Here is a 27,535-nt window from a genome sequence, read left to right on the forward strand (position 1 = left end):
AATAACATGAGGACTTTAATAAGATCCCAACTCAATCACCCCCAAATACCTAAAGAATATATTTTAATAGAACAGCATTCAGAATTCAAGATTTCTGTTCTCTCCTCTGCCTCAGAGGAACAGAAATCTTTATCCATATAAGCTGAAGTCACAATGTTTAATGTATAGTATTCCACATTGGTACGGGAGACACTGAGTAGCTGTATGGTATGAAAATTAAGACACATGCAATGGGCATCCTGTGTTCTCAAACTATGAACACTCTTTGTAGGTTAGGTACATCAATCTGAAGATATGAACATTAAAAACAAATGATAATCTGGAGGAAATCTTACATTTCAAGAGCAATAAGATCACACATAAAAAAAGCAATGTCCACATATTAAGTATTTCCTACAGAGCAATAAGGTAAGAAACTAAAAAGCTGGACATGGCTGTCCTGTCAGGGTGATTCTAGTGGGGAGCATGGGACTGCACCAGTACAGTTCTGGCAGGTACTTGTCTTTCTTGTGGACATGGAGAAAGTCAAGTTATTGTTCTTACCAGGACACTTTGCCCTTCCAGCCTCTCCCTGTGACAGTTGATCTCAAAGATGGAGCATTCTCATCTCCAGACCACTGAGAAGTCTGCTGTCAGAACTGGAGTCAAGAACTGCAGGTCTTGGCCAAACTGTTGAATGCTGGTAATACACGGCAGCTGTGTTAACTCAGCTCTTGACTGTAAGTGAAGCTGGCTCATTCTGCGCTATAAATATAGTGTCTCGATCCAGTGGATGGAGACTAACCAGTGTGCTGTAACTGGGGACTATCACAGAGCTGGGGTGGATGTCAAGACTGGCCAGCACTGAATGACAGGGACTGAGAAGCTGATGGAGTGTCTCCAGGAGCCTCCAACATAATACGGCAGACCTAAGCAGAGACATGCAGACCAGTTTTTCCTGGCTTCCTGTCAAGACAAATCAACAAATGCCAATGGCCTGACTTCTGCTCAGGGCACTTTGATTATATATATATGGTTCATTTCTTCCTCATCACTGTGAGGTGAGTGTGCTTATGGACCCATTTCCAGAGAAGAGGTTGAGAGAGAGGGGAGAGCAGCAGGAAGCAGCTAGAAGTAGAACTTGAGGTGGGGTCTGACTGATTACAGAGGCCAGAGATACATGCTCTTTTTCAGAACCTGGCAGGCTCAGCCATCCTGTTTTATGGAAGCCACTGGCGACAGCTCCCACCACACATTGTCGAGAGCCATAGGATGGAGGTCTGATGGCGCACATCACACTCAACACCAATGTGTAAGCAGAGAATGCTCTCTTCTGTGCATGCTGTTGAAGGTGACATTCATAGACAAAGCCAGTGTTCATTCCATGCGCTCTGACATCTTCATGCTAAGCTCAAAGGCAACAGACAAACCAGAAATCCTCATGTCTGCACTCAGTGAACTTTGATCTTATGCTCACATCACAGCCAAATAGAAATCATAGGATTTCCAGGTGGTGGTCCTCCATGATGGAGGGACCCAAGTGTGGTAATATATTGTGTACCCCAATAAATCTTGCCTGGGGATCAGAGGACAAAGCCAGCCACTAAATTAGACATAGAGGTCAGGAAATGGTGGCACACGCCTTTAATCCTATCACTCGGGAGGCAGAGATCCATCGAGGAACGGGGGCCTGGTGGGTCCTTAGAAAACTTATGGCTACCCCCAGGCTCCTTCCTATGAAATACTTGGCATCAGAGTGTATGGGAATCGTGAGATCAGCATGGGGACAACTTGCAAAATGCTCTTAAGAGGGGAACCTGGAGCTGGGCGGCAGCAGTGCACGCCTTTGATCCCAGCACTCGGGAGGAGAGGCAGGAGGATCTCTGTGAGTTCAAGGCCAGCCTGGTCAACAGAGCGAGATCCAGAACAGGCACCAAAACTACACTGAGAAACCCTGTCTTGAAAAACAAAAACAAAAACAAAAACAAAAACAAAAACAAAAACAAAAAAACAAAAAACAAAAAACAAAAAAGAAGAAAAGAAAAGAAAAGAAAAAAAGAGGGGAACCTGGAATGGGTGATGTTACTTCTGCCCAATCACAGTGGTCAAGACTTGGCCTTTGAGATCCCCAATTTGGGAACTGGGGATACAAAGATGCCCATGGACATCTTGCAGCTCAACAGTGAGCCTCATAGAAGACAATGGTCCAGAGGGTTTGATCCCTGAGTGTTGACAGGGAAGTGTCTTATCAAAGATTCTCATTTGACAATACACATCAAGATGACCTAGAGAGCCCTGTCAATATCGAGATCCCAGCACACCACCCCCAAACCGACAAATTCAAGGCACAAAGATGGCAGATGACTCAACCCAATGCTCCAGCCCTTCTCGGGCAGAGCTGGAATTGAAAACCCCAAACTATGATTTTTCAGGTTTCCTTCCACCTTTGTGTGGCTCCCCTTTATAATCTGAAGGCTGAAAAAAATCCACCTGGGGATTCATGTCCTAAGACTTGTAGAGATGCATGTGTGCACATGTGTGTGCATGTTCCTGTGTCTCTCATGTTCCTGTGCACATGTGTACATGCATGTGAAGCCCAGTGGTCAACTTCAGATCCCAACCACCTCATCTTTTGAGACGGAGTCTCTCCCTTGCCCGAAGCTCACCAATCTGGCTAGGATGGCTGGCCTGGGAGCCCTAAGGGTCCACCCATCTCTGCCTGCCCAGTGCCAGCATTACAGGCATGCACCCCCACACCCTAGTTTTTAACTTGAGTTCTGGGGATCAAACTCAAGTCCTTGTGCTTAGGTGGCAAAGTATTTAACTGGCTGAACCATCTCTCTAGGCCCTGAGATTTATAAGCAACCACTCAGCCCCCAGTCTTCAGGTGACCAAGGTGGCTCTTAAGACCTACCCCCCCCCCCGTCCTTATTAGGTAAAACTTCACTGAAGTCTCCACAGCACATCCTTCAAATGACCATTCCCACAACCCCATCCCATTTTCATAGTCTTCTGGACTCATCCAACTCTCTCCAGTGTCTCTGGGTGAGGAGCCTAGCTGAACAACCTATGCCTTATCCTCAGAGCTCTCATAGAACCTTGAATAAATCTGCATCCTCCATCCCTCCCAGCAGCCAGTGTCTATTTCTCTCCCTACTTCTAAAGGGTCACAATACCAATGACATCTGGGCCTATAAAAGCCGAGCAGGGCTTCCCTCTTATGGAGGTTCATAAAACTATACTGAAACTGATGGATAGCTGCCATTAAATGGATCGAGGCGGTTGTGCTGAATCAGAGGGAAATTGTGGCTTTGTATCGACCCGAAACTTTCCTCTTTTTCTTTAAAAGAGTTGGTCTATCCTCTTTTTACCTTTAGTAGACTACAGAGAGTCAGTCGATAGCCTGGAAAGGAAGCCGTGCGTAAGGGATGGTGAGGGTCAGGAAGGAGAAGTACATTCAGAGGTTGGATCTTTCCTGGGTCCTAGGAAACTCCTCTGTGAGAAATTCCACCCTAGGCCAGAGGCCAGGGGAAGACTTTTTTAAATGCTCAATGCTTGTGTGGAATCCAGACGCCATAGAACCCACTCCTAGGCTCATCATGGCTGAAGAAGGTTCTAGCATAGCACGTGGAAGGCCCCAGGTGCAGAGCTTACCTACCACGGAGTCTCTCAGCTACAAGGAACAGCTCCAAAGAAAAGGATGAAAGAAGCAAAAACAAAAGGTAAGGATTAAGTCCTAGACAGACCTTAGTGCAGCCATCTTGGCTGGCTAAGCTACATCCCGCCACATCCCAATGCCTTCTGTATCCTATAGCTTTCAGTTCCACATCAGTTGCTTTCCTTGTCAAGGACAGAAAGGTTCATTCGGGAGTCACAATTTCAGGGTGCAGTCCATCATGGCAGGGGAAAATTATAGCGGCAGGAGCATAGGTCAGCTGATCACAACTGAGTCAACAGTCAAGAAGCAACGGGAGATAGATGAATGTGCCCATCTTGTTTTCATTTATTCAGTCCAAGGCTTTAGCCTAGGGAATGGCGCCACCCACAGTTAAGGTGATTCTTCACCCTTCAATGAACCCAGTCTAGAAACTCCTTCATGCTCACACCCAGAGGTGTGTCTCCCAGGTGGCTCTAGATCCTATCAAGTTGGTAATCAAGATGAACCATCACAGCTCATCATTCTAGGGAGGTAGCCATCTCCTTCATGCTGGAGTCATCCATGGTCACAGATATTGGCTATGATTCAGAAACAACCCCAGCACCTCAACATGACAATATGCCATCCTCAGAAGATGAAGCTGGGCCTCCTTGTCTTCTGCTATGGAGAGAGGCTTTACCTCCTGGATGCTACCTTACTGTCATTGCTCAGCACTCAACACACATCTGTCTTACAAGAGACAGGAGAACAAGACTGGATAGCCAAGTGACTCTTGGAGGCATCACAGCCCCTCCCATCCTAGAGACTTCTGTATTAATAGAAGGCTTTTTTGTCTTCTAGAAGAGTTGAACCAACATATAAATATTTGATTAATATTATTAAATATTAACATTCATATTATGTTGATGAAGCTTCTTAATTTATGCCACAAGTGGAACCCAAGTGTCATATCGATTTTTTCTTATGTTCATAAAAATAAGGTTGAGAGAGACAGACAGCAGAGAACTCACCTGAGGGTGTTGTAGTAAGCTAAACAGATACATTACAGAAAGAAAGTGTAGTCTCTGGGCTCCGGGAAGGATTGCTAGCAGTCACACCCAAGTCCAGATGGTCACAGAGACCAAGTGATGAGCTGCACTGTCCCAGCTGTCTAGATATAGCAACCGTTAGTGACAAGGAGCAGAGGAAGGACAGAAACTAAGCTGTACCATTTCCCTTTGTTCGTCCATTTTTACAGTTTTTACTCTCCTTTGCCTATGTGAGTTTGGATCTGGAGCATGCCCAGAAGCTCCTTCTGTGGTGGAGCCTGGGTTCCCAGCTGGTAGTGCTATTGGGCGCTGATGGAACCATTAGGCTGGAGTCAGAAGTAGTCCAAGAGCATGTGGCCTTGAAAGGGTCTACAATCACCGCAGCCAAATAACTCAGAATCCCTTGTGTTCTGGCTGCTGGCTGAGTCTGGTCAATGAGAGTGACCGGGGTGAGATGGGCAGGTGGGAGCCAAGAGAAGTTGGCTTTTCCTCTTGCTAGGGCCTGCTTGTATGCTGTGATTTCTGTGGGTCACTCACATACTACAGCTCAAAGTCTTCCTGGACTCCAGCGGCATGCTCCCCTATCCCAACCCCTCTGGCCTGCAGGAAAAAGGGTGCAGGAGCTCCACTAGTCTCAAAGGTGCCTGTCTGTCCTGCTGGCTGTCACTAACTCACTTGATCCTCTGGAAATGAGGTCTCCCCAGGTGTGATGGTTTGAATGAGAATGGCCCCCACAGGCTCATGTATTTGAATGCTTAGTCACCAGGGAGTGGCACTATTGGAAAGGATTAGGAGGATTAGGAGGGGTGGCCTTGTTGGAGGAAGTGTGTGTTGATATATCGTATACCCCAATAAAGCTTGTCTTGAGGATCAGAGGACAGAGCCAGCCACTAGATTAGACATAGAGGCCAGACGGCGATGGCACACACCCTTAATCCTATCACTCTGGAGGCAGAGATCCATCTGGATCTCTGTGAGTTCAAGGCCACACTGGAAACAGCCAGGCAGTGGTGGCACACGACTTTAATCCCAGTACTGGGAAGCACACATGCCTTTAATCCCAGGAAGTGATGTCAGGGCAGAGGAAGGTGCATAAGGCATAAGGAAACAGGAACTCACTCTTTTTAGACTGAGGATTTGGTAGAGGTAAAACTTTGTGACTGGCTTGCTCTGCTTCTCTGATCTTTCAGCTTTCACCCCCAAAATCTGGCTCTGTTTTTTTTTTTTTGTTTGTTTGTTTGTTTGTTTGTTTTATAAGACCTTTTAAGATTCGTGTTACAGAAGTGCATCATTGGAGGTGGGCTTTGAAGTTTCAAAAGTCTATGCTAGGCCTAGAGTGCCCCCCCCCCCATCTCTGCTTATAGATCAGGATGTAGCACTCAGCTCCAGCTCCGATGTCCTGTAGGCTCCCATGTTCCCCACCATGATGATAACGGACTAAGCCTCTGAAACTGTAATCAAGCCCCCAGTTAAACGCTTTCTTTCATAAGTGTTGCCTTGGCCGGGGTGTCTCTTCACAGCCATGGAACAGTGACTAAGACACCAGCTCTCTCTGCTCAGACTTTGGCAGCTGAGATCTGCTTTCTTGTCCCCCTGGGCAGCATCCCAGGTACCGGTTGCATGCTCGCACGTGGTGTGAGATTGGGAGATCCTCCTCCTAGGTTCTAGTAGCTCACTTTACTACAGTATGCATGTCTTGTCTGCCCCCTTGAGGCCACATGCAGGAACGTGGGGCATTGTTTGCAAAGTGCCGCGGCAGCTGCACACCTCTCTGTATGTGGATGGTGTCCTCCATCCTTTCACCGAAGGAAGCTCACCATATTCCACAAAGACAGTTGGGCCAAATGCTACCAGGGACTGTGGTGTCTCATTAGGTGGTGACTCTGCCTCCTGGGTTCCATGCACCTGACCTGATGGTGATCCACCCAATTCCTGTGCTGACACTGGCTGTCTCTACATAATTACCAGGGATGCTGGGGGACAGGGGAGGCTCAATGGGGTTTGTGGGGGTTTTTTATTGTCCTCATCACCATCTTCATGAACAACTATAATTCTGGGTTCCCTGTGGGAAGCACACCCCTGAGCTGTTTGTGTAGCCTACATGGAGAAGTCCTTGGCTCCAGACAGGAGCACACAGCTGGGATAGGGTCTATTACTGGCCTTGAACTTGCCAAGCAGGCTAGGTTGGGTGGCCAATGAATCTCTTGTCTTTGTATGGCCAATGTTGCCATTACAAACGCATACCACTGTGCCTTGTTTTGTTTTGTTTTGTTTTGTTTTGTTTTGTTTTGTTTTCTACTAGGGTTCTGGGGATAAGACTCAGATCCCTATGTTCGCAAGGCACGCACTTTAAATACTGAGCCATTTCCCAGCCCCAACACGGTATTATCTTATGAAAAGCCTCCCTGGACTGCAGCCAGCACAGGGAATTGGCTGAGAGGACCAGTGAAGAGCTGAAGAGATGGCTCAGAGACAAAGAACACTGGCTGCTCTTCCAGAAAGTCAACATCCACAAAGCAGCTCACAACCGCGTATAATCGCCAGTTCCTGAGTATCTGGTGCCCTCTCCTGGCCTCTGCCAGTACTTCATTCACCTGGTGAGGAGGCAAAACAACCATACACATAAAACTAATAATAATAATAATAGTAATAACTCGAACAACAAAGAACCAGAAACGTGACCCCTCCTCCATCATTAACCCCTGACCCTTTGTGATGTGGGTGCTGTTTAACCCAGCCCATTTTTTTCTAGAACAGTCAGACTGAGGCCTCTTTATATCCGAAACTCAGCGCATGACAACACACCCAATAACGGATCTAGAATCAGGGACCCCATCCTAGAGGCACACAGGGGTCCTGCCCAAGCCTCATCCTATGCAGACCCCGTGCTTCCTAGGGACCCCTATGCCCACTTTGCCTCAGAGGCCCATTCAGCTCACCCCGTACTCACTAGACCACAACGGCAGGGACCCACCACTAGCCTGGGAGGGAAGCCCACGGCGCCCCCGGGGAGAGAGCTGTGGTCTGAAACACTCGCCACCAGCTCCCTCTCCCCTGCACCCAAGGCTTCCATAACTTGGCAGCGCTTGCCATCCGCAGGCAGCCCAATCAGCGCCCTTTCTTGGGGAAGAATGCTTCGTTTTCTCCCCTTTGTGGAGCGTGTCTCCTGCAGCCAAGCACCTCATCAGAGTCTAACTTCCTGCATCTGCGTGTGATAAATAGGGCTTCGCAGAAAAGGGCCGCGGAACAGTCATCCGCCTCCCCCAAAGCTCGGAGCCAGCCAGCAACTTCCCAGCCGAGCGGAAGAGGGAGAGAAGAAGCTGTGTGGGCCCTGAGGAGCTCGTGCTGGGACGGAGCCCCGCCAGGCTGTGGAAAGAAGAGCCGTGTGCACAATGTAACACGTGATGAGAGAGGGAGAGGCAGATATTTGGCTCTGGACTTCACTGGAACACCTCCTAGGTATCATTCTAGTCCTTAGCGGCCAAAGCCAAGCTCCATTCCTCACCCCTCTTCCTAATCCACCCCGGCCCGCGGGGTGAGGGGCCTTTCCTCATTGTCTTAGTTTCTTTTCCTGTCCCTGTGATCAAATGCCTTGACAAAAGTAAAGGGTGAGTTTTGGCTCGCAGAGGACGGTACCCGTCTATCACAGCAGGAAATCAAGCCAGCTGGGGTTTGAAGCCGCCGGACACGCGGCACCCAGGCACCCACAGACAGAAAGCCGAGGCTGGAGGCTGGTCCTCAGCTTGCTTTCTTCTCGTACAGTCCAGGACTTCCTGCCCGGGGAATGATCCCATCACCGTTAACATTGGTTCTTTCTAGACAATATCATACTGAGCGAGGGAACCCAGGGCCATACAGCATGTTCTCTCTTATCTGTGGATCCTAGCTCCAAATCTTTAGATGGCCTTTTGCCCCTCAACAGAGAAATTTCTTTCTGCGGTAGGTGGAGACCATCCCCTACTGGTAAAAAATGTAGAGAACAACCCCATCTGATACATCTACAACACAATCCCTACACCTGAGACTAAGGAAGTACCAAGAAGGAGCAGCTGGAAATACCGGAAAAGCCAGAGGACCAGGACATCCGCCGCAAGAGAATGTCTTCTAGACATGACAGAGAAGCTGCATGCATGGGATCCCAACAACACTGTGGTGGCCCCAACAAGACCTACACAAGGACACCGCAAGTAGATATGTCAGTGGGGGGGCGGGGTCTCACAAGGCCCCACCCCTAGATGAAGAGCTAAGCAATTAATGGCTGCAGATAGGAGAATCTGTTTTCCCTAAGAAGGAGCCTCCCGCTAGGCTATCCAGTCCCAAGTGGTCAGACCTAAACATATGTACATATGAACAACACTAAATGAACTCAGTAGATCGCATTTATAGACTCAAGTGCGTAAGGGATTAAAGAAGAAAAGAAGTAGTTCATTCCACATCAATCGACCTTATGGGGATAATCCCAACATGTTCCTTCATAGGCCCATTTTCCTTCAGGTAATTCTATATATCATCAAATTGACAGCTGAGATCAGCCTTCACTCTGTTTGTTTGTTTTTCCAGACATGGTTTCTCTGTGTTACCCTAGCTGTCCTGGAACTCACTTTGCAGACCATGCTGGCCTCGAACTCACAGAGATCTACCTGCCTCTGCCTGTTGACTACTGGGATTAAAGGTGTGTGTCACCACCACTGGGCTTCCATGACTCTTATGAAAGAGAAACTGCTGTATTTTCTTGCTTAGCGTGTCTGATCCTTTCTTTAACAGCACTTAAGGCATATCAAACAAAACATGTCATTTGATGGCCTCATTCCAAACCTCCTCCAGGTGGCAAGAGCGGTTTTGTTGAAAGCAAACATGACCCTGGACTCATAGCTCAGTGTCCTCAAACACCAGTGTTACTAAAGGGAACGTACTAACGCCACATCCCTCAGGGTCTCCATGGAGACAGATAGGATTCCTCGGCATACGGGTGTCCAAGGAGGAAGAGATAGGACGTGATGATCAGAGGATCAATGGATGCAGGTATATCATAACTAGACTATAGATAGATGTGTTGATGGGTAGACCAGCACAGATAATTAACAGGCTATAGATAGGCTGGTTGATTGATATAGCTAGGTAGATGGATAATTAGTAGAAGAGAGATGGACAGGTAGATGGATAATTGATACTCATGAGGGACGGCATGAAGTTCTCTTTGTATAAGTCACCTGTGTTAACGATTCTACATGACTGAGTAGAACTTCCTTGATTGTGGTAAGTATAGAATATTGTAGATCCAGGGCTGAATTAGTTTGGGTTATCTTTTGTTCCCTTAATAGCCATTCATTGTCCACCTCTGCATCTGGCTGTCCTAGTCATCTTTAATTGTCAACTTGACACAGCCTAGAGTTATTAAAATCTCATTGAAGAATTGCCTAGACCAGATTGCCCTGTGGGCATGTGTCTGTAGGGAATTCTCTTGATCATTAATTGATGCAGGAGGACTCAGCACGTGGCACCATCCCTAGGCAGGTATCCTGGACTCTGTAAGAGAGCTAGCTGAGCATGGGCTAGTGAGTGACTGAGTCAGCAAGCAGCATTCCTCTGTGGTTTCTGCTTTCAGGTTCCTGCCCTGACGTCTGTCAGTGATGGACCTTGACGCGGAAACATAAGCCAACTAAACCCTTCTCTCCCCTAGCTTGCTTTGGGTCAGAGTGATTTATCACAATATCAGGAAGAAAACTAGAGCACTGACCCAACATCCTTTGATGGTCACGTGAAACCTTTGGGATGTGCTAACAGATGGCTCACTTCCGCCACTCAAAATGTAATGTCCTCAAATGACATCTGACATCTACAGCAGAGAGTTCCCTAGTCGGCTGTACCCCGCCTACCTGGTTACTCAATCACTGTATTTGAAAAATGTCATGATTTATGACTTCCTTTTGTTCTGTAACTATAAAAAAAATCCACCTTGGGATGAGTTATTTGGGGCTGAATCTGTATTCCTGGATCATAGTCAGTTGTATTTGGCCTAAGAATAAACTCTCCAACCACAGAATGGATAGAGAAAATGTAAAGGATAATCATGCCACAGACCCAGAGAGGCTACGAAACAAGGAGGGGTCAAGGGGGGACAGGTGAATCTCCCTGGGAAGGGGAAATAGAATAGATATTGAGGGTGGGTTGGAGGATGGGTGGAAATGAGAACAGGAGGGATCAGGTTGGGGGAGAATGGAGGGAGAGAGTATTGGGAAAGACAACTGGAATGGGGGGTGCATTTCAGGGGTGAGGTAGAAACCTAGTGCAATGGAAACTCCCAGGAATCTATGAGGTGACCCTAGCTAAGACTCCTAGTAATGGGGGATACGGGGCTGAACTGGCCATCTTCTACAACCAGACAAGACTTCCAGTGGAGGGACTGGGACACCAACCCAGCCACAAAAACCTTCGACCCACAATTTGTCCTGCCTGCAAGATGTGCTGGGGTAAAGGGTGGGGTGGAAATTGCAGAAGTGGCCAACCGATGACTGGTCCAGCCTGAGACCCATGCCGTGAGAGGGAGCCCACCCCTGACACTGGCTGGAGGGCCAGGAACCACAGGGTGGATAGCCTAGAGACCTAGGATAGAATCATGACTAGCAATAAAAAAAAAAAAAAATGAAGTCAATGAAATGATTCCTGATCCAGACTCTGCTGCACTCAGAGACAGAGCCTAGTATATTTGTCATTAAAGAGGATTCATCCAGTAACTGATGGAAACAGATGCAGAGACCCACAGCCAAACATTAGGCAGAGCTCAGGGAATCCTGCAGGAGAGAGGGAAGGATTGTAGGAGCCAGAGGGGTCAAGGACATCACAGAAACCCACAGAAACAACAACTAACCTGGCTCACAGAGGCTCACAGAGACTGAACCAACAATCAGGAAGTCTGCTTGGGACTAACCTAGGCCCTCTGCTTATATATGTTATGGTTGTGTAGCTTGGTGTTCTTGTGGGACTTCTAACAGTGGGAGCAGAGGCTGTCTCTGGCTCTTTTGCCTGCTTTTGAGAACTTTTTCCTCCTACTGGGTTGCCCTGTCCAACCTTAATATGAGGAGATGTGCCTAGTCTTATTGCAGCTTGGTATGCCATGTTTGGTTGATATCCCTGGGAGGCTTGCCCTTTCCTGAAGGGAAACAGAGGAGGTGTGGATAGGGGAGGGGGGAGGGGGAAAGAGATGGGAGGACAGAAGGGAGGGGAAACTGAGGTTAGGATGTAATATATGAGAGAAGAATAAATTTAAAAATTAAAGAAAATTCAGGCAGAGGTGGTACACGCCTTTAATCCCAGCATTTGGGAGGCAGAGTCATCTCTGTGAGTTCGAGGCTAGCCTGGTCTCTGTAGAGCAAGCTCCAGGACAGGCACCAAAACTACACAGAGAAACCCTGTCTCAAAAAACAAAACAAAAAAATTAAATTAAAGAAAAAACTATCCCTGTGGAATGAGAACTGTCATGGATAGACAGATGGAGAGGCAGTTAGATGGTAATGACTGATACGTAGAGGGCAAAGGGAAGATGGGATAGATAGATGATGTAGATGATAATAGATAGATAAATGACAGATATGTATGCAAATAATAGATAGATGACAGACAGATAATAGATAGATGATAGACATGATAGATGATAGATGATAGATTAGATAGATAGATAGATAGATAGATAGATAGATAGATAGATGAAAGATAGGTAGATATCAATAGACTAGAAACATACATAGATATAGAGATTGATAGATGATAAATAGACATAGATGATAGATCTATAGATATACAAATAGATATAGATTGAGAGATAGATAATTAATAGACATGATAAACAGATGATAGATACATAGATAGATATAGAGATTGATAGATAGAGATAAATATACATGATAGATACATAGATAGATATAGAGATAGATAGACAGACAGACAGATGAGGAGGGAGACAGGGACAGGGAAGAGAGAAAGAGATGGAAGGAAGACATGAAGGACAGCTCTGATGTCTAGGACCTGCCTTCCTGGCTTCAGGCTCACAGTCTGTGGAGTAACTGCAGGCTGGAAGCTTAGGGAAGAATTCTACATCGCAATCAGGAGGCAGAATTCTTTTCTCTGGACACTCTCAGTTTTAGTGTCCTTAAGACTTCAACTGACTGGATGAGGCCCACCATGGCATGGAGGGTCACTTACTTAGTCAATGGACTGAAATGCAAAACACATCTACAGATGAATAACTTCACGTCTAGACTAGCATTTGTCTCACATCGCCGGTTGATAGATCAAATGCACCAACACCATACAAGCCATTCCTGGCTGCTTTAACCGACTGTGGCACAAGCTACATAGAAATCAGTAAGCTCAGGGTGCTGGCATCTTCAGTCGGGTTAGTGGGCAGCGGGGACCTGAAGACAAAGCATGGGAGGTCTCAAGTCAGGATGGATTCATCTCTTAGAAAACTCACTGATTGCCGGCGAGTCAGTCTTAGTACTCAGAAATAGACTGCCTGGGCTGCAGAGAGGAAATGTAGGAGAGAGGAGGAAGGGGGATATCTTCAAGGACACAAAGTCTGGCCAAAGCAAAGAGCTTTGTTAAGAGGGAGGGAAGAGGCTGGGGGACAGAAAGAGCTCAGCATTGCATCCAGGAACTGTAGTACAATGCTGCCCCCTCGTGTCCCTGGAGAACATTGCAGCTTCGAGGTTTTGTATCAAGGGCAAGCCATCATTCATATGCAGACCTCTGTGAATAACTGTCTGGGCGGGACAACTAAAAATGATGCCACTCGTTAAAATTGTGTTAGTTCTTCTGAACAAATAAGACAACATTTTATATGAGCTCTATGCTGTGACTTGCCCCAAATTTACTAGGTAGGGCTAAAACTGAGTGACATCATAAAGACATCCTGGGAAACCTCAGACCAGACACAAAGTTCCCATCAAACTTCCATGGCCCAAAGCCTTTCCATTGTCACCATTGTATTAGTCAGGGATCTCTAGAGGAGCAGAACCGAGAGAATGAATCTATATTAAAAGAGGGATTGACTAGAGTGGCTTATGGGCTGTGGTCCAGCTAATCCAATGATGAGTGTCTCTCAACAGAAAGGCCAAGATTCCAATAGCTGGATGTCAGAATCCTGAAGAAGTAGGTTCCAATGCCAGTGAAGGAATGCCTCAGCAGCAAGATATATGAACTTGCCAGTCAGAATAAGGACAAACAGACAGAAAAGCAAAAGTTCCCTTCTCCCATGTCATTTATATACTGTTTATGTAGAAGGTGTGGCCCAGACTTAGGATGAGTCTTCTGAATGCAAAAGATCTAATCAAGAAAAATCACTCATAGGTGTGCCCAGTTGCTTAAGTTTTTAGTTAATTCCAGATGTAGTCAGGTTGACAACCAAGAGTAGCTACCATAACCATTATAATCAGCAACATCACTATTACCATTGGTACCATCATCACTATCACTAACATCACCACCATCTCCATCATCACCACTATCATTAACCATCACCACCAACATCAGCATCATTAGCATCACTACTGTCTACCATCACCATCATCACTGTCACCATCAACATCATCACCATCATCACTATCATCGCCAATCACAGCCACTGCCACCATCTCTACCAGCATTTATCATCATCATCATCAACATCACTACCACCATCACCATCATCAACGTCACTATCACCATAATCTAACATTTAACTCAATCATTGATGGCCATGATTACCATCACAATACCACTATCGCCATCATCATCATCCCTTGGGTTGCTCCTCACACAACACATCCCACTACAAATCCTTCAGATTTCAGCTGCCAATATAAGTTCTGTTGAGGGGGACATCTGTTCTTCCTGGCACATGCCTCTGCTGTGTCAGTGTTCTGAGTCCCAGGGGTCCGCCCTGATGCTATGAGACTTGTCAGATTCCGATGAATTATAGGATGCTTCTCCACTTCCTTTTTCTAGAGCAGCCTCTTGCCATGAGTAATTAACCTATACGATTTGCAGCAGGAATGCCACAGGGGCTGGGTGAGTGATGTAAAGAGATGAGATGTGATTCTTCCTACACAGACACCAGGATAGCACCTTAAACACGGGGATAGTCTTCTCGTCCCCAAACAGGGGTCTCTCATAGTTCTTTCAATGCCTGGCTCTCTTGGCTTGTCTCTCTCTTTCCCAGCTCTGGTGGAAACATAAATGTCAGGAAATCTTTCCTTAGGAGACAGAGAGTTGTGGAGCAAGCACAGTGACATTACTGAATCGGGAAGACAGTCGGTCACAGTGGGAAGGTGTCACACTAATGGCCATCTAAGGTCCAGCTCCTGGGAGGAACTGCTCCCTGAGGCTGCCAGAGCTTCACGTATTTGAGTTTTAAATATCCCTACTTTTAAATCTAGATATGAGATTTGTTTGAACATCATATGTACAATGTAAAATGGGTCTGCAATGTGGCTCAGTGCTTGGGCCACTGATGTAGGCTTTCCAGGGCAAGTTTCCCAGGGCCTCCAGACTCCAGCTTTGCCACCTCCTGACCCAGTGACCCTGGGCTGAAGACAAACATCTCCAGATGGAAAGAATGACCCCTTGGTGCAGACTTTGTAATGATACACACAGTCTTTAAACATGTACCTGTCAGCCGGGCATGGCGGCTCACATCTGTAATCCCATCATTCAGGATGCTGAAGCAGGTGTGTGTGTGTGTGTGTGTGTGTGTGTGTGTGTGTGTGTGTGTGTGTGGTGGCTCACATCTGTAATCCTATCATTCAGGATGCTGAAGCAGGGGGTGTGGTGGCTCACATCTGTAATCCCAGCACTCGGGAGGCTGAAACATGAAACATGACTCTCCTGGTAAGTCAAAGGCATCATGGACTGTCGAGTGAGATCCTGACTCAAAACACCTAAATAAATACACTCACCAGTGCACCTAGAGGGAGATTTAGGTCACAAGGAATACCTGGCATGATTCTCCAGTTCAGTAGTATCCAACCCTTTCGTTATTCTGTGCATCAATGGACAAAGAATCATCTCAGCCATATCAAATCCAGGGATGCTACCCCCACCCCATCCCACCCCCACCCCACCTCCATCCCAGCCCTACCCCATCCCCATCCCACCCTCATCCCACCCCCATCCCACCCCCATCCCACCCCCATTCCACCCCCATCCCACCCCCACCCCACCCCCATCCCACCCCCATCCCACCCCCAAGAAGTAACAGCCTAGACAGAACGCCATCAGAGAGAACTCTTTGAAAATGTGGTAAGGGTGCTGAAGTGTAGCTGGACAGTAGATGGCTTCTGGCAGGGGTACAGGTGGGGAAGGACTCAGTTCTCTTTAAGGGGCTGGCCACAGGGAGATTGACCATGCTCCAGTGAGAATAGGGGCAACACAAATTAGATATTTCTTCTTCTTCTTCTTCTTCTTCTTCTTCTTCTTCTTCTTCTTCTTCTTCTTCTTCTTCTTCTTCTTCTTCTTCTTCTTCTTCTTTCTCCTCCTCCTCCTTCTTCTTGTTTTTGGGGGGAGATCACAAGGATAGGTGGACCTGGAAGAACTGAGAAGTGAGTGTGATGTGGGCACATGATGTGAAATTCCCAAATAATCAATAAAAATATTGCTTTGGAATTAAAAAAAAATCCCGGGTTGTTCAATCCATGGCCCACAGGTGATAAGAGCATGTATGCTTATTGTGTGAAATTGGGACATGGCATCTATAAGGGTCACACTAAAAAACCATGGCATTTAAAAACCCAGTGTTTTAAGTACGTTTATAATCTTTTTTTAAAGATTTATTTATTTATTTATTTATTTATTTATTTATTTATTTATTTATTTATTATGTATACAGCATGTATGACTGCAGGCCAGAAGAGGGCACCAGATCTCATTGCAGATAGTTGTGAGCCACCATGTGGTTGCTGGGAATTGAACTCAGGACCTCTGGAAGAGCAGCCAGTGCTCTTAACCTCTGAGCCATCTCTCCAGCCCCATTTATAATCTTATATTGGTTTATAATCTCCTGGGCTTCATGCAGCCTGTGGGCTATAGGCTAGATGCCCCTGTCTAGGTAATTCAGTGAAAAATGAGGAAGCTCTTATTGCTTTCTTTCAATTTTATTTTATGTGTATGAATGTTGACCTGCAATATATGTACCACATATGTCCACATATGTCTCCTTGATCTGAAGTTACAGACAGTTGTGAGCCACCAAGTAGGTTCTGGGAACTAAACTTGGTCTTCTGAAAGAGCAGCAAAGGTCCTTAACCACACAACCATCTCTCCAGCCCCTCTTGTTGTCTTTCAATCAGTACTACAGCCAAGGGCCAAGTCACAATTACACATTTGTGTTTGCCAGTGAATAATTAAGAGTCCTTTGGTTCCTGTGATAAATGAATGTGCTGAGATGGGAAACAATACGTGAGCTGTGACACCAGGGATGGAGAAAATAAATCTTGTCACATTGCATCCTCACTGTGGAGTGACAGTGACAATGTTGCTATGCTGGTGATTGATGACCGCAATTATTAAAACACATTTGAGGGCTACCTGTGTGCCAGACGCCACTGCAGATACTCACCAGCACCACATTAGTGATTTGCTACATGAACCTAACTAATTATTTCTAGATCCACATCTGCCACATAGATTCTATCTAATCACAAATTGAGGAACAGGTAAACGGAGTGGCAGGGCTGGGGTGGGAACCAGGGATGCTTCCCCTGTACCCTCACCCTTGCCTCAAGACTGGGCTTCAATGAAAGATGCCCTTCATGGGCAAGAAGGACAGCCATCAAAGGTGTAATGGAGAGGCTGGGAGGTGGTTCTGTCGGTAAAGTGCTTGCTATACAAGCAGAAGGTCCTGAGTTCAAGTCCCAGATCCACATAAAAAAGCTGGACATGGTGGTATGTGCTCGTAATCTCAGAGCAGGGAAGGTGAGGACAAAGGGTTATTTTGGCTCACAGTTTGAAGGGAGACAATCCATCATGGCGGGAAGGTATGGTCACAGGAGATTACAGCTGCCTGTTCACATCTTCCTAGACCAGGAAGCCAAGAGAGAGAGAGAGAGATGCTAGGATGCTGTGGGATGGTCTGTATGTCAAATGCGTTGCTTGATTGGTCAATAAATAAAGCACTGATTGGCTAGTAGCCAGGCAAGAAGTATAGGCAGGACTAACAGAGAGGAGAATTGAGAGAACAGGAAGGTGGAGGGAGACACTGTCAGCCACTGCCATGACAAGCAGCCTGTGAAGATGCCAGTAAGCCATGAGCCATGTGGCAAGGTATAGATTTATAGAAATGGATTAATTTAAGATGTAAGAACTAGATAGCTAGAAGCCTGAGCTATTAGGCCAAATAGTTTAAATAATATGTGTCTGTGTGTTTATTTTTTATAAGTGGGCTGTCAGACTGCTGGGGCTTGGTGGGACTCAGAGAGAAAACTCTCCAGCTACACTAGAATATAAACCTCAAAGTCTACCCACCACAGTGACCTACTCCCACCAGCTAGACTCTGCCTTCTAGATTGCACAACCTTTGGAAACATCATGGCCAGCCAGAGACCAAGTGAGGCTGTGGGGACACTTCACGTTTGACCAGAATGGGCTGTGCAGGTAAGAGGGCTGAGATTCTGAGCGAGGGTCAGGATGACATTCTGTAACTTGGGGGGGAGGGTACTTTCTGCACGCTTCTGGAACTTGTTTGGTTGTGCAGGCATCCAGAGCAATATGAAGGCCCTGAGCTTGGTCTTAAGGTGATGATGTCTCTGGCTGAGGTGTCTGTTTTGACTTGTATTCTATGGGTATTTGCCTGCATGTATGTCTGTGCACTGCGTGTATGCCTGGTGCCCTTAGAGACCAGACGTTGGCATCGGATACCCTGGAATGGGAGTTTCAGACGGCCGTGAGCTGGTCAGGTATTTGGTCACGGCGATGAAAAAAGTAACTAACTTGCAGCTTCTCCTCGCTGTCTTCACCCTTCATTAGCTACGCAGATCATCTTCCATGGAAGCTCCAGGACAAGCCTCCCCATTTCCTGGAACTGGGATTTCTGGGTTCTGGCTGTGCAAGGTAACAGCCAGGATCTTCTGTGCAAATCACAGCGAGTTACTGAAAGCTGAAATGTTTTCTAGGGCTGGGGCCATGGCTTACGTAGTGAACAACTGGCCTTACACACCTAAGGACCTGAGTTTGAGTAGCAGGACATATGTGGAAAAGCCAGGCATAGTGGCATGTGCTTGTAATCCCGGCCCTGGGGAGGCGGAGACAGGTGGGTCTTTGGGGCTCACTCTCCAGTAATCCTAACCTAATTGGCAAGTTCCAGACTGAGAAGCGAGTCTGTCTCAAAAAACAAAGTGGACATCACCTGAGAAATTATACCCAAGGTTGATCTATGACCTCCACACACATGTGCACACACATGTACCCCTCCCCATACATACACAGAATAGAAGGTTTCTGTCTGGCTTTGCTGCCTCCCGTCCTTAGAAAGCAATGTATTTTGGAGGCTAAATACCGAGTCTGGTGTTCGGTCACTACCGCCTCTGTGGACTTTTTTTTAGCCATCAGTGGTCCAGACAAAAGCCCAGGACAAAAATCCAGGAGCTGTATTTCTGGACCAGCCCAACTCGACCTTTGATGACTTACTTCAAGCAGTTTGGCCTCTGGGTGTCATATACAGCCTGGAGCCTAGAAATACAGCCCTCGTTAAACAAACCATCTGAAAGAAACATGAATAGGGAGCCATTTAGGGAGATTAAATGGGCTGGGCTATGGACACTCATCACTGTGGCTGCCAGGCTTCATCTCGGGAGCTGAAGGGTCCGTCCTCATTCAGAAATGCCAGGACAATCCATCACCCCTGGTGGGAATGTGAGGTGAAATAATGTCGTTAGCTTGTAAAATACGGGCTTTCATTTCCCCTCTCTCTGTCAATCTGCTTTATGGCTGGTTCAGCCTTGCAATAAAGTTGGAAGGCCTCAGAGCAGGCGCTGGGTCCACCACTCTTCGGATACACTTTCTGTAGGCATAAAGCATGCCACATGAACAAGGAAAAGAGTGCTTCTAGGCAGAATGTGCCTGCCACCAGCTTGGCAGTGATGAGTTGAATTGAGCAATGATCCTGCCAGGTGACTTGGCACCTTACACACCTGTGAGGCCAGCATCCAGGATGCTGAGACAGGAGCATTGAGTTTTCTGTTGGCTTGAGCTACCTAGTATGATTCTGTCTTAAAAGGGAAGGAAGGAAGGAAGGGAGGGAGGGAGGGAGGGAGGAAGGAAGGAAGGAAGGAAGGGAGATGTATAGTCATTGACTCATACCTTCATGTAGCCTCATGAATAGAAGACCTATTATAACAAAGCTGCCCATTCACCTCTCTTATCAATAACACACTGAGCCGGCTCGCTTTCATTGTCAGCTTGATACAACCTAGAGTCATTGGAAAGAGAATCTCAATTTAGGGATTGCCTATACTCATTTGGCCTGTGGACATGTCAATACAGATGGTCTTAATTAACTGATGGAGGAAGACCCAGCCCACTGTGGGTGGCATAATTCCCTAGGCTGGGGGTCCTGGGCTCTATAAGGGTGGAGAAATAAAGCTGAGCTCAAGCAAGCAAGCAAGTGAGCAGGTATTCATTCACCTTTCTCTGCTCTAGACTATATATGTGATGTGATGAGCTGTCTGAAGTTCCTGCCTTGACTTCCCCCACAATGATGGACTGTACCCTGGAATTGTGAAGCTGGAATAAACCCTTTCTCCCCCAAGTCTCCTAAGTTTTGTCAGGATATTTTATCATGGCAATAAAAATGAAACCAGGACCCACACCAACTTTGAACTCAACAACAAAATGAATTCAGAACAGAAGCAGACAGGCCGAAGTAAGTGTTCTCTTAAGTGTCAACGTCCATTGATGGAGAATCTAATGTAGAGTGACAGGGGGCAGATGAGGGCACTCCACAGCCCAGGTTGGGTGATTGTGAGGGATGGAAGAAGTTAGTGTTATGATAACAGTGACTCAGGATCAGACACCTAACAAACCTCATGGAGGTTGACCTACGACGGAGGAGGTTTTCCATTCCGTTTGAAGAAATCAGTATGTCTCATTCATCATGAGATCTCCAAACCAAGATGGGAATGAACAATGCCTACTCCCTCCTCATAAGGTCCTGAAGAAACCAAAGTACAATTCCACCAAAGTCCACCAATGAGTTTATTGGGCTCTTTTAGGGAGCATGGACGAGGGGTTACTGATAGGAGTGTGGGTGACCCCAAAGCAGATACCTTGGAAGGTCTTCACTCAGCGTGGATGATGGCTTCCCCCATGGCTGTGCAAATGGAATCCCCTCCCCTAGACTTCCCTAGCCGATATACCCTATCCCCTCCCTGAGACAGGAGGCTGTGTGCTGTTACCTCAGGGTTGTGTACAGGTGGCTGGGAGGAGTGGTTGGAAATTCAAATGAGGACAACATGGGCCTTCTTCCCACCCTCTCCTTCTCTGAAGGGACATCAACTTCATGGACTCTGAGGATGTTCTCTTGCTAGCCGCCTGGTCGATCTGAAGATGGTGGCTGTTTCGCTTGGAGGACCACACTGTACGACAACTCTTAACCCATAGGAGTTATGATTGTCAATTTTAGCTAGATGTTTGACTAGCTTGAGAAACGTCTAGAATGTTAGTATGTTCTGCCATTGGGTTAGTATGTAAAGGAATTTCCAGTGATGTTTAACTGAAGAGGCAAGACCAGAATGTGGGCCAGGGCTATCCCAGGAGATGGGGTCCTGAACTGAACAGGAATCAGGAAAAGGAGAAAGCTGGCAGAGAACCCATGTGGTGATATTTTGTATATGCTCTAACAAATAAAGCTTGTCTGAAGATCAGAGGACAGAGTCAACCACAGAGTTAGCCACAGAGGCCAGACAGTGGTGGCACACACCTTTAATCCTAGCACTCGGGAGGCAGAGGCGGACAATCTCTGTGAGTTCAAGGCCACCCTAGACTACACAAGATTAATCCAGTCTAAAAGAGAAATAGAGCTAGTCTGTGATGACTCACACCTTTAATCCCAGTACTTGGGAGTCACACACCTTTGATCCCAGCACTAGGAAGGTTGAGACAGGGAATGATATGGCTGGGCAGAGAAAGGAATGTAAGACAGGAGGAGACAGAAGTTCTGCCCCCTTTTGGCTCAAGACTCGGGGGCAATCAGTCTGAGGATTCGTGGAGACAGGATCTTCCCCTTTTGGCTGAGGAGTTGGCAGGGTTAAAAGTGGCTGTGGCTCATTTCTCTCTGATCTGTCAGCATTTACCCCATTATCTGGCTCCAGATTTTTATTACAAGACTATTTAGGATTCGTACAACAGACCCACTTTTTGTCTCTCTGTACATCCTGATCCACCAAGGTGTACATGAGTCCCCTCACACCACTGCAGGCAGGAACTGGCCCTACCAACACATCTGTCATGAGGGATTGTGTCCTGAGCTGTGAACCAAAACACACCCTCCCTTTAGTTGATTCTTGTCAGGTTTGGTCACAACTTAAAACATGGGTACACTCTAAAACATCTTCAAAGTCACCCTCATTTTTTGGCAGAGGACATAGGTCAGCACCAACAATACAGCCCACTGGAATCTGAGCACCAGCCATGCATGCCCGTCCAGCCTAGCCAGCTCCAGGGTCTCAGCAAATGCACAGCTTGTTCTCCTCTGAGTTTGGAGGCGGCCACTGTGTACGCAAACCTCCTGGAGCGCTGAGATGACTCCATCCGCCTCAGTAGCAGCTGACTGGCCCCAGGAAGTCAAAAGGAACCTCTGGGCAGGGAGTCAAGGACGCGGGCCATGTATTTATTAGTCGGTTGGCTTGACTCCTCAAGTGCCTACCACAAGCCCCGCACTGTGCTCTCTAATTCTGTCACAGAAAACAAGGTCAGCTCGGCGCCAAGCACATCCGATGGATTAATTTATCTAAGACTGTCTAATTGTTGTGTGTAGACAACAAATTTGCGCTTCAGTAGAAGACTGTCATTTGTCTACGGAAACATCCCTCCGCGCTGTCTGATTAGATTTCCATGGCCTTCGATGGCTCCAGGACCCCCTCATTCCATGGCAACCACAGCAACCCTGGAATAAGTCTTTACAGACACACACTCTCTATCGTGGATTTTCTGTGGGGGAAGATGGGATAAGGAGGGGGTCCAATGACCTCCAGCCACCAGAAGAACAAACTTGGGGAGACATCCGTATCCACCCCCACCCTCATCTGCATTTATAGATGTCTGTTCTGGGTGCTCACTACCAGCCTGATGGTAATGTCTGGCTCCATGATTTAGTGGGAAGAATTAAATGCATGTCTTATGTTTTTGTTTTTGTTTTTTTTTTTTTTTTTTTTTTGAGGTCATGTCTAAGTGACGAGTAATTTCCTTTATGTGAGACTTTTCTTGACACACATATAAAGTATTAGTACTTAGGGAGATACTGACATTCCACATCACCGAGAGATGGGCTCCATTTGGTACCACCCCTGCTACGAGATGAAGATCTTTTTTTCTACCCCATCCTATCTCACTGATCACAACACTCTGCCCCTGGGCTTGCCCATCACTGGAGATAATGCAGCACTTGAAGTAGACGTGGGAGCTCTCCTCACACGGGGAGCCAAGTGTGAGGACAGTGAAGGTGTCATTTTTTTTTATTTTATTTTTTAAGATTTATTTATTATGTATACAGTGTTCTGTCTGCACATATCCCCGCAGGCCAGAAGAGGACACCAGATCTCATTACAGATGGTTGTAAGCCACCATGTGGTTGCTGGGAATTGAACTCAGGACCTTTGGAAGAGCAAGCAGTGATCTTAACCTCTGAGCCATCTCTCCAGCCCGAAGGTGTCATTTTAATTGGTGGTCAGCAGCAAGGGGAGCTGGTGACTACTGTCAACGAGAGCTGCTTGGTAATGAGGGGGCCTGGCTGCCACACTTCTCTGTGCTGTGTTCCTGGGACCCAGTGGAGGGCGGGAAGGTAGTCTGTGTCGAGGGTTCTGTGTCTAGAAGCAGGGGTGTTTGGCTGGTTTAGGAAGAGAAGGAATTCGATCCAGGGAACTGATGTGGACCAGTAGGCTGCTGCCACAGATGGACCTAGAGTATCACAGGTTCAATCCCCAAGGCAGCCTGTCTGGATCAGGATTTCTATTGCTGTGAGGAAACACCATAATCAAAAGCAAATTAGAGAGGAAAGAGTTTCTTTGGTTTACACTTCCATAGCATTGATCATCATCAAAGGAAGTCAGGACAGGAACTCAAGCAGGGCAGGAACCTGGAGACAGGAGCTGATGCAGAGGCCATGGAGGGGTGCTGCTTACTGGCTTGCTCCTCATGGCTTGCTCATCCCGCTTTCTTACAGAATCCAGGACCTCCAGCCTGGGGGTAGCACCACCCACAATGAGCGGGGGCGGGGCCCTCCTCCATCAATCACTAATTAAGAAAGTGCCCTACAGGCCTGCCTACAGCCTGATCTTATGGAGGCATTTTCTCAACTGAGGCTCCCTCCTCTCAAATGACTTCAGCCTGTGACAAGCTGACATAAAGCTACCCAGCACACAGCCCCATCTGCTACTCTCCCAGATCGGAAATCACACATGACCAGGGAAAGAAGGCACTCTCACTCCCCATAATGCCTCTGGGCACTCCCAAATTCAGCAGCTCTGTAAGTGTACCACACAACCCAAATGAAAATTAAGGAACCAGTTTTCTGTTCGCCCAGCCACACAAAGGACCGCACCATGGAGTGACAGTTTTCCAGCCTTTGCATATTTTGCTTCTCAAAATTTGCTTGCTGGGGTCCAAACAGTACACACCCAAGCGGAGTGAGGGTAAGCGCCCAGCATTTGGGATTTCATTTGGGATTTCAAGCTTGCTGGGATAGCCTTTGAAAAAAATAGGGTGTCAGGACCATGTTCCACCTTTGAACTGAAAATAGAGGCCTCTTCCATCAATGTCCAAGTCGTCATTATTATTATTATTATTATTATTATTATTATTATTATTATTTTAATTTATATATTTTTTAAAGGAACTGGTGTTGGGGTTTGGAAAGCGGAGGTGGATGCTGCCCTCTAGTGGCAGCACTAAGAACAGACACTCGAGCCCCTTAAATTTTTTCTGCACCTTAAATAACTAGTTTGGCTTTGATTCAAACTGTGAGCGCCACAGTTTTTCTGATTCTACAAGACGGTAAGAAGCAGCTGCCACTGGTACATTACAAACACACAGACCTGTTTTAGATAGAGAAGGAAGCATAGTAAATACTTATTGATCAATAGAACACTGAAGTTCATAGTTTTCTGACCACGATCCTAGAAAACTACTTTAAAAGAAAAGTTTTTGATTTTTTTGTTTTATTTTGTTTTCAAATTTTGCCTTGTCATTTGGCAAAACAAGGGTGTATAACCAGAACCTGGCCTTCATTTTGCCTGGAGCAAAAGGAAAACTGAGCGTCTCACACATGTGATTGTATCTGGCTTTAATGATTTTTTTTTCTACAACACTGAAGTCACTGAAGATAGCAAGAAAGGAAAAAGCAGGTGTGTGAAGACTCACACTAAGTGTAAATATGTTCATTATCCCATAATAGACGTCATCACGCTACTGCCCTGAGACTCCCTTAAGCCTCATTTCTCAGCCCAGAGAGAGCCAAACATAGGGGCCCCCTCCATGGAAGAATAAGTCAAATACAGGAGCAGAGCTGAGAAGTAGTTCCGGTAACCACTCCAGCTTCTCCCTCCGCCTCAGGCTCTAGCGCCACTCTCCACTCTGGCCTCATTCACAACTTTGATAATTTGTCGTGAGTCTTGACTTTTGCATATTCGTTTCAGATTTCAACCATGGGCCCAGGCCTTGGGAATCTCTATACAAAGCAATGGTTCTCAACCTGTGGGTTGCAACCCCCATGGGGGGGGTGTCACATATTGGATATCCTGCATATCAGACATTTACATCATGATTTATAACAGTAGCAAAATTACAGTTATGAGGTAGCAATGAAATAATTTTATGCTTGGGGGGTCACCACAACATGAGGGACTGTATTAAAGGGTCGCAGCGTTAGGAAGGTTGAAAAGCAGTAGCATAGAAGATGTGCGAAGCAGAGGTCGTAGGGGACTCTTCCCAATCATCAATCGTGACGGCACAGTCTTCATAAGAGATCAACTGTTTTCAGGGCTGAGGTGGCTCAGTTAGCAAAATGCTTGCCTTGAAAACAGGAGGACCCAAGTTTGATCCTTAAAACGCACATCATAAAGTAAGGCAGGTGGGGCTGGAGAGACGGCTCAGTGGTTAAGAGCACAGGCTCCTCTTCCAGAGGAACCCCCTGGAGGCTCACAATTATCTGTAATCTGTAATCCCAGCTCCAGGGGATCCAACGTTCTCTTTTGACTTCCTCTAGGTACCAGGCACTCACCAGGTACACATACCTTCGTGCAGACAAAACCGTCATACACATAAAATCGAAATCAAATCAAAGTTGTAAATCCAATTGTGATATCCCGCCCCCAAATCCCAGGGACATAGAGACTGACCAGCGAGATGTTGTCCAAACACTTTCTGTATACTGAAATAGTGAGGACCATTTCTGTGGCCAGCATCCTTACAGAATGAAGCATCCCAGCAGCTGGACAGCTCTGATGGAGAGCTTGGGTGCTCTGCTGCCTGTCGCCTTAGCAATGCACATCTGGGACAGCTCCCCCTTCAGACCAGTCAGCTGTTTCTGCAGCCTCTCCTCGTCTCAGTCCTGTGCTTCTCTTAGCCATGGCTGCCCTGGTCGCTCCAGCCGATGCCTGGTCCCAGGGAAAGAGCAGCATTTTGTATTTGCTATTATCACAGCCCGGCTTCTCTTCTGCTCCGTGGTTTTACAGTCTTGCTGAATCTACATCGCAAGCGGATTACAGCGTGTGAGATTCCCCCACTCAGCTGAGACCGCAATAGAACCAACTTCCAGAAGTGTGTCGGTGGCTCATGCCTTTAATCCCAGCACTAGGGAGTCAGAGCCAGGAGGATGTCTGTGAGTTCAAGGCCAGCCTGGTCTACAGAGCGAGATCCAGGACAGGCACCAAAACTACATGGAGAATCCCTGTCTCGAAAAACCAGAAGCGTTTGCCCAGCAACCTGCTTTACAGTGCCCTTGAACTGGTGTGTAATGAAGATAACTTTCTCCTCCCAAAATTATTTCTGGAGCATCTTGGATCCATTGGCGATGCCTGGCTTCTGAGTGAACGGAGTGACTCAATTGTTGCTGTCAGTAGCACCTTGGGACCACGACAAAGATGCTCCTGGAAGAGGAAGGGGACCCCATGGCCTCGGACGGGGCCACAGACACTGACTGCTCTCCACATGGTGGATTCTCTGAGGCTGGTCTCAGGGCTTTCTACCATGCGTATGTCTTGGCGCTGATGACTCTGTCTTCCCTCAAAGAAGCCTGAAGTGTCTGGTGCTTAAAAGGCTTGAAGACCCTGTGTTTGGAGGCTGCTTGGGATGAACTTATCTGAAACATCCCCCAAATATCTATGCATTAGAGGACTGCCCCCCACCACCACCCAGGGAGAGGTTGTAGAATCTTGAAGAGGTGGGGCCTCATGGGAGGGGTCTTTGTGTCGTGGGAGAGTAACTTCAACGTTAGGGAACCCCAGCTTCTCCGCTCCACCCCTTGAGATAGGACCTCATGTGCTCGGGTGTGGCTTTGAATTCCTGTTTCCACCACCCCCCCCAAAAAAAGAAAAAATATATATATAAAAGCTGGACAGTGGTGGCGCACGCCTTTAATCCCAGCACTCGGGAGGCAGAGGCAGGTGGATCTCTGTGAGTTTGAGGCCAG

The sequence above is a fragment of the Peromyscus leucopus genome, chromosome 23 (assembly GCF_004664715.2).
Source record: "Peromyscus leucopus breed LL Stock chromosome 23, UCI_PerLeu_2.1, whole genome shotgun sequence".
Classification (NCBI taxonomy): domain Eukaryota; kingdom Metazoa; phylum Chordata; class Mammalia; order Rodentia; family Cricetidae; genus Peromyscus; species Peromyscus leucopus.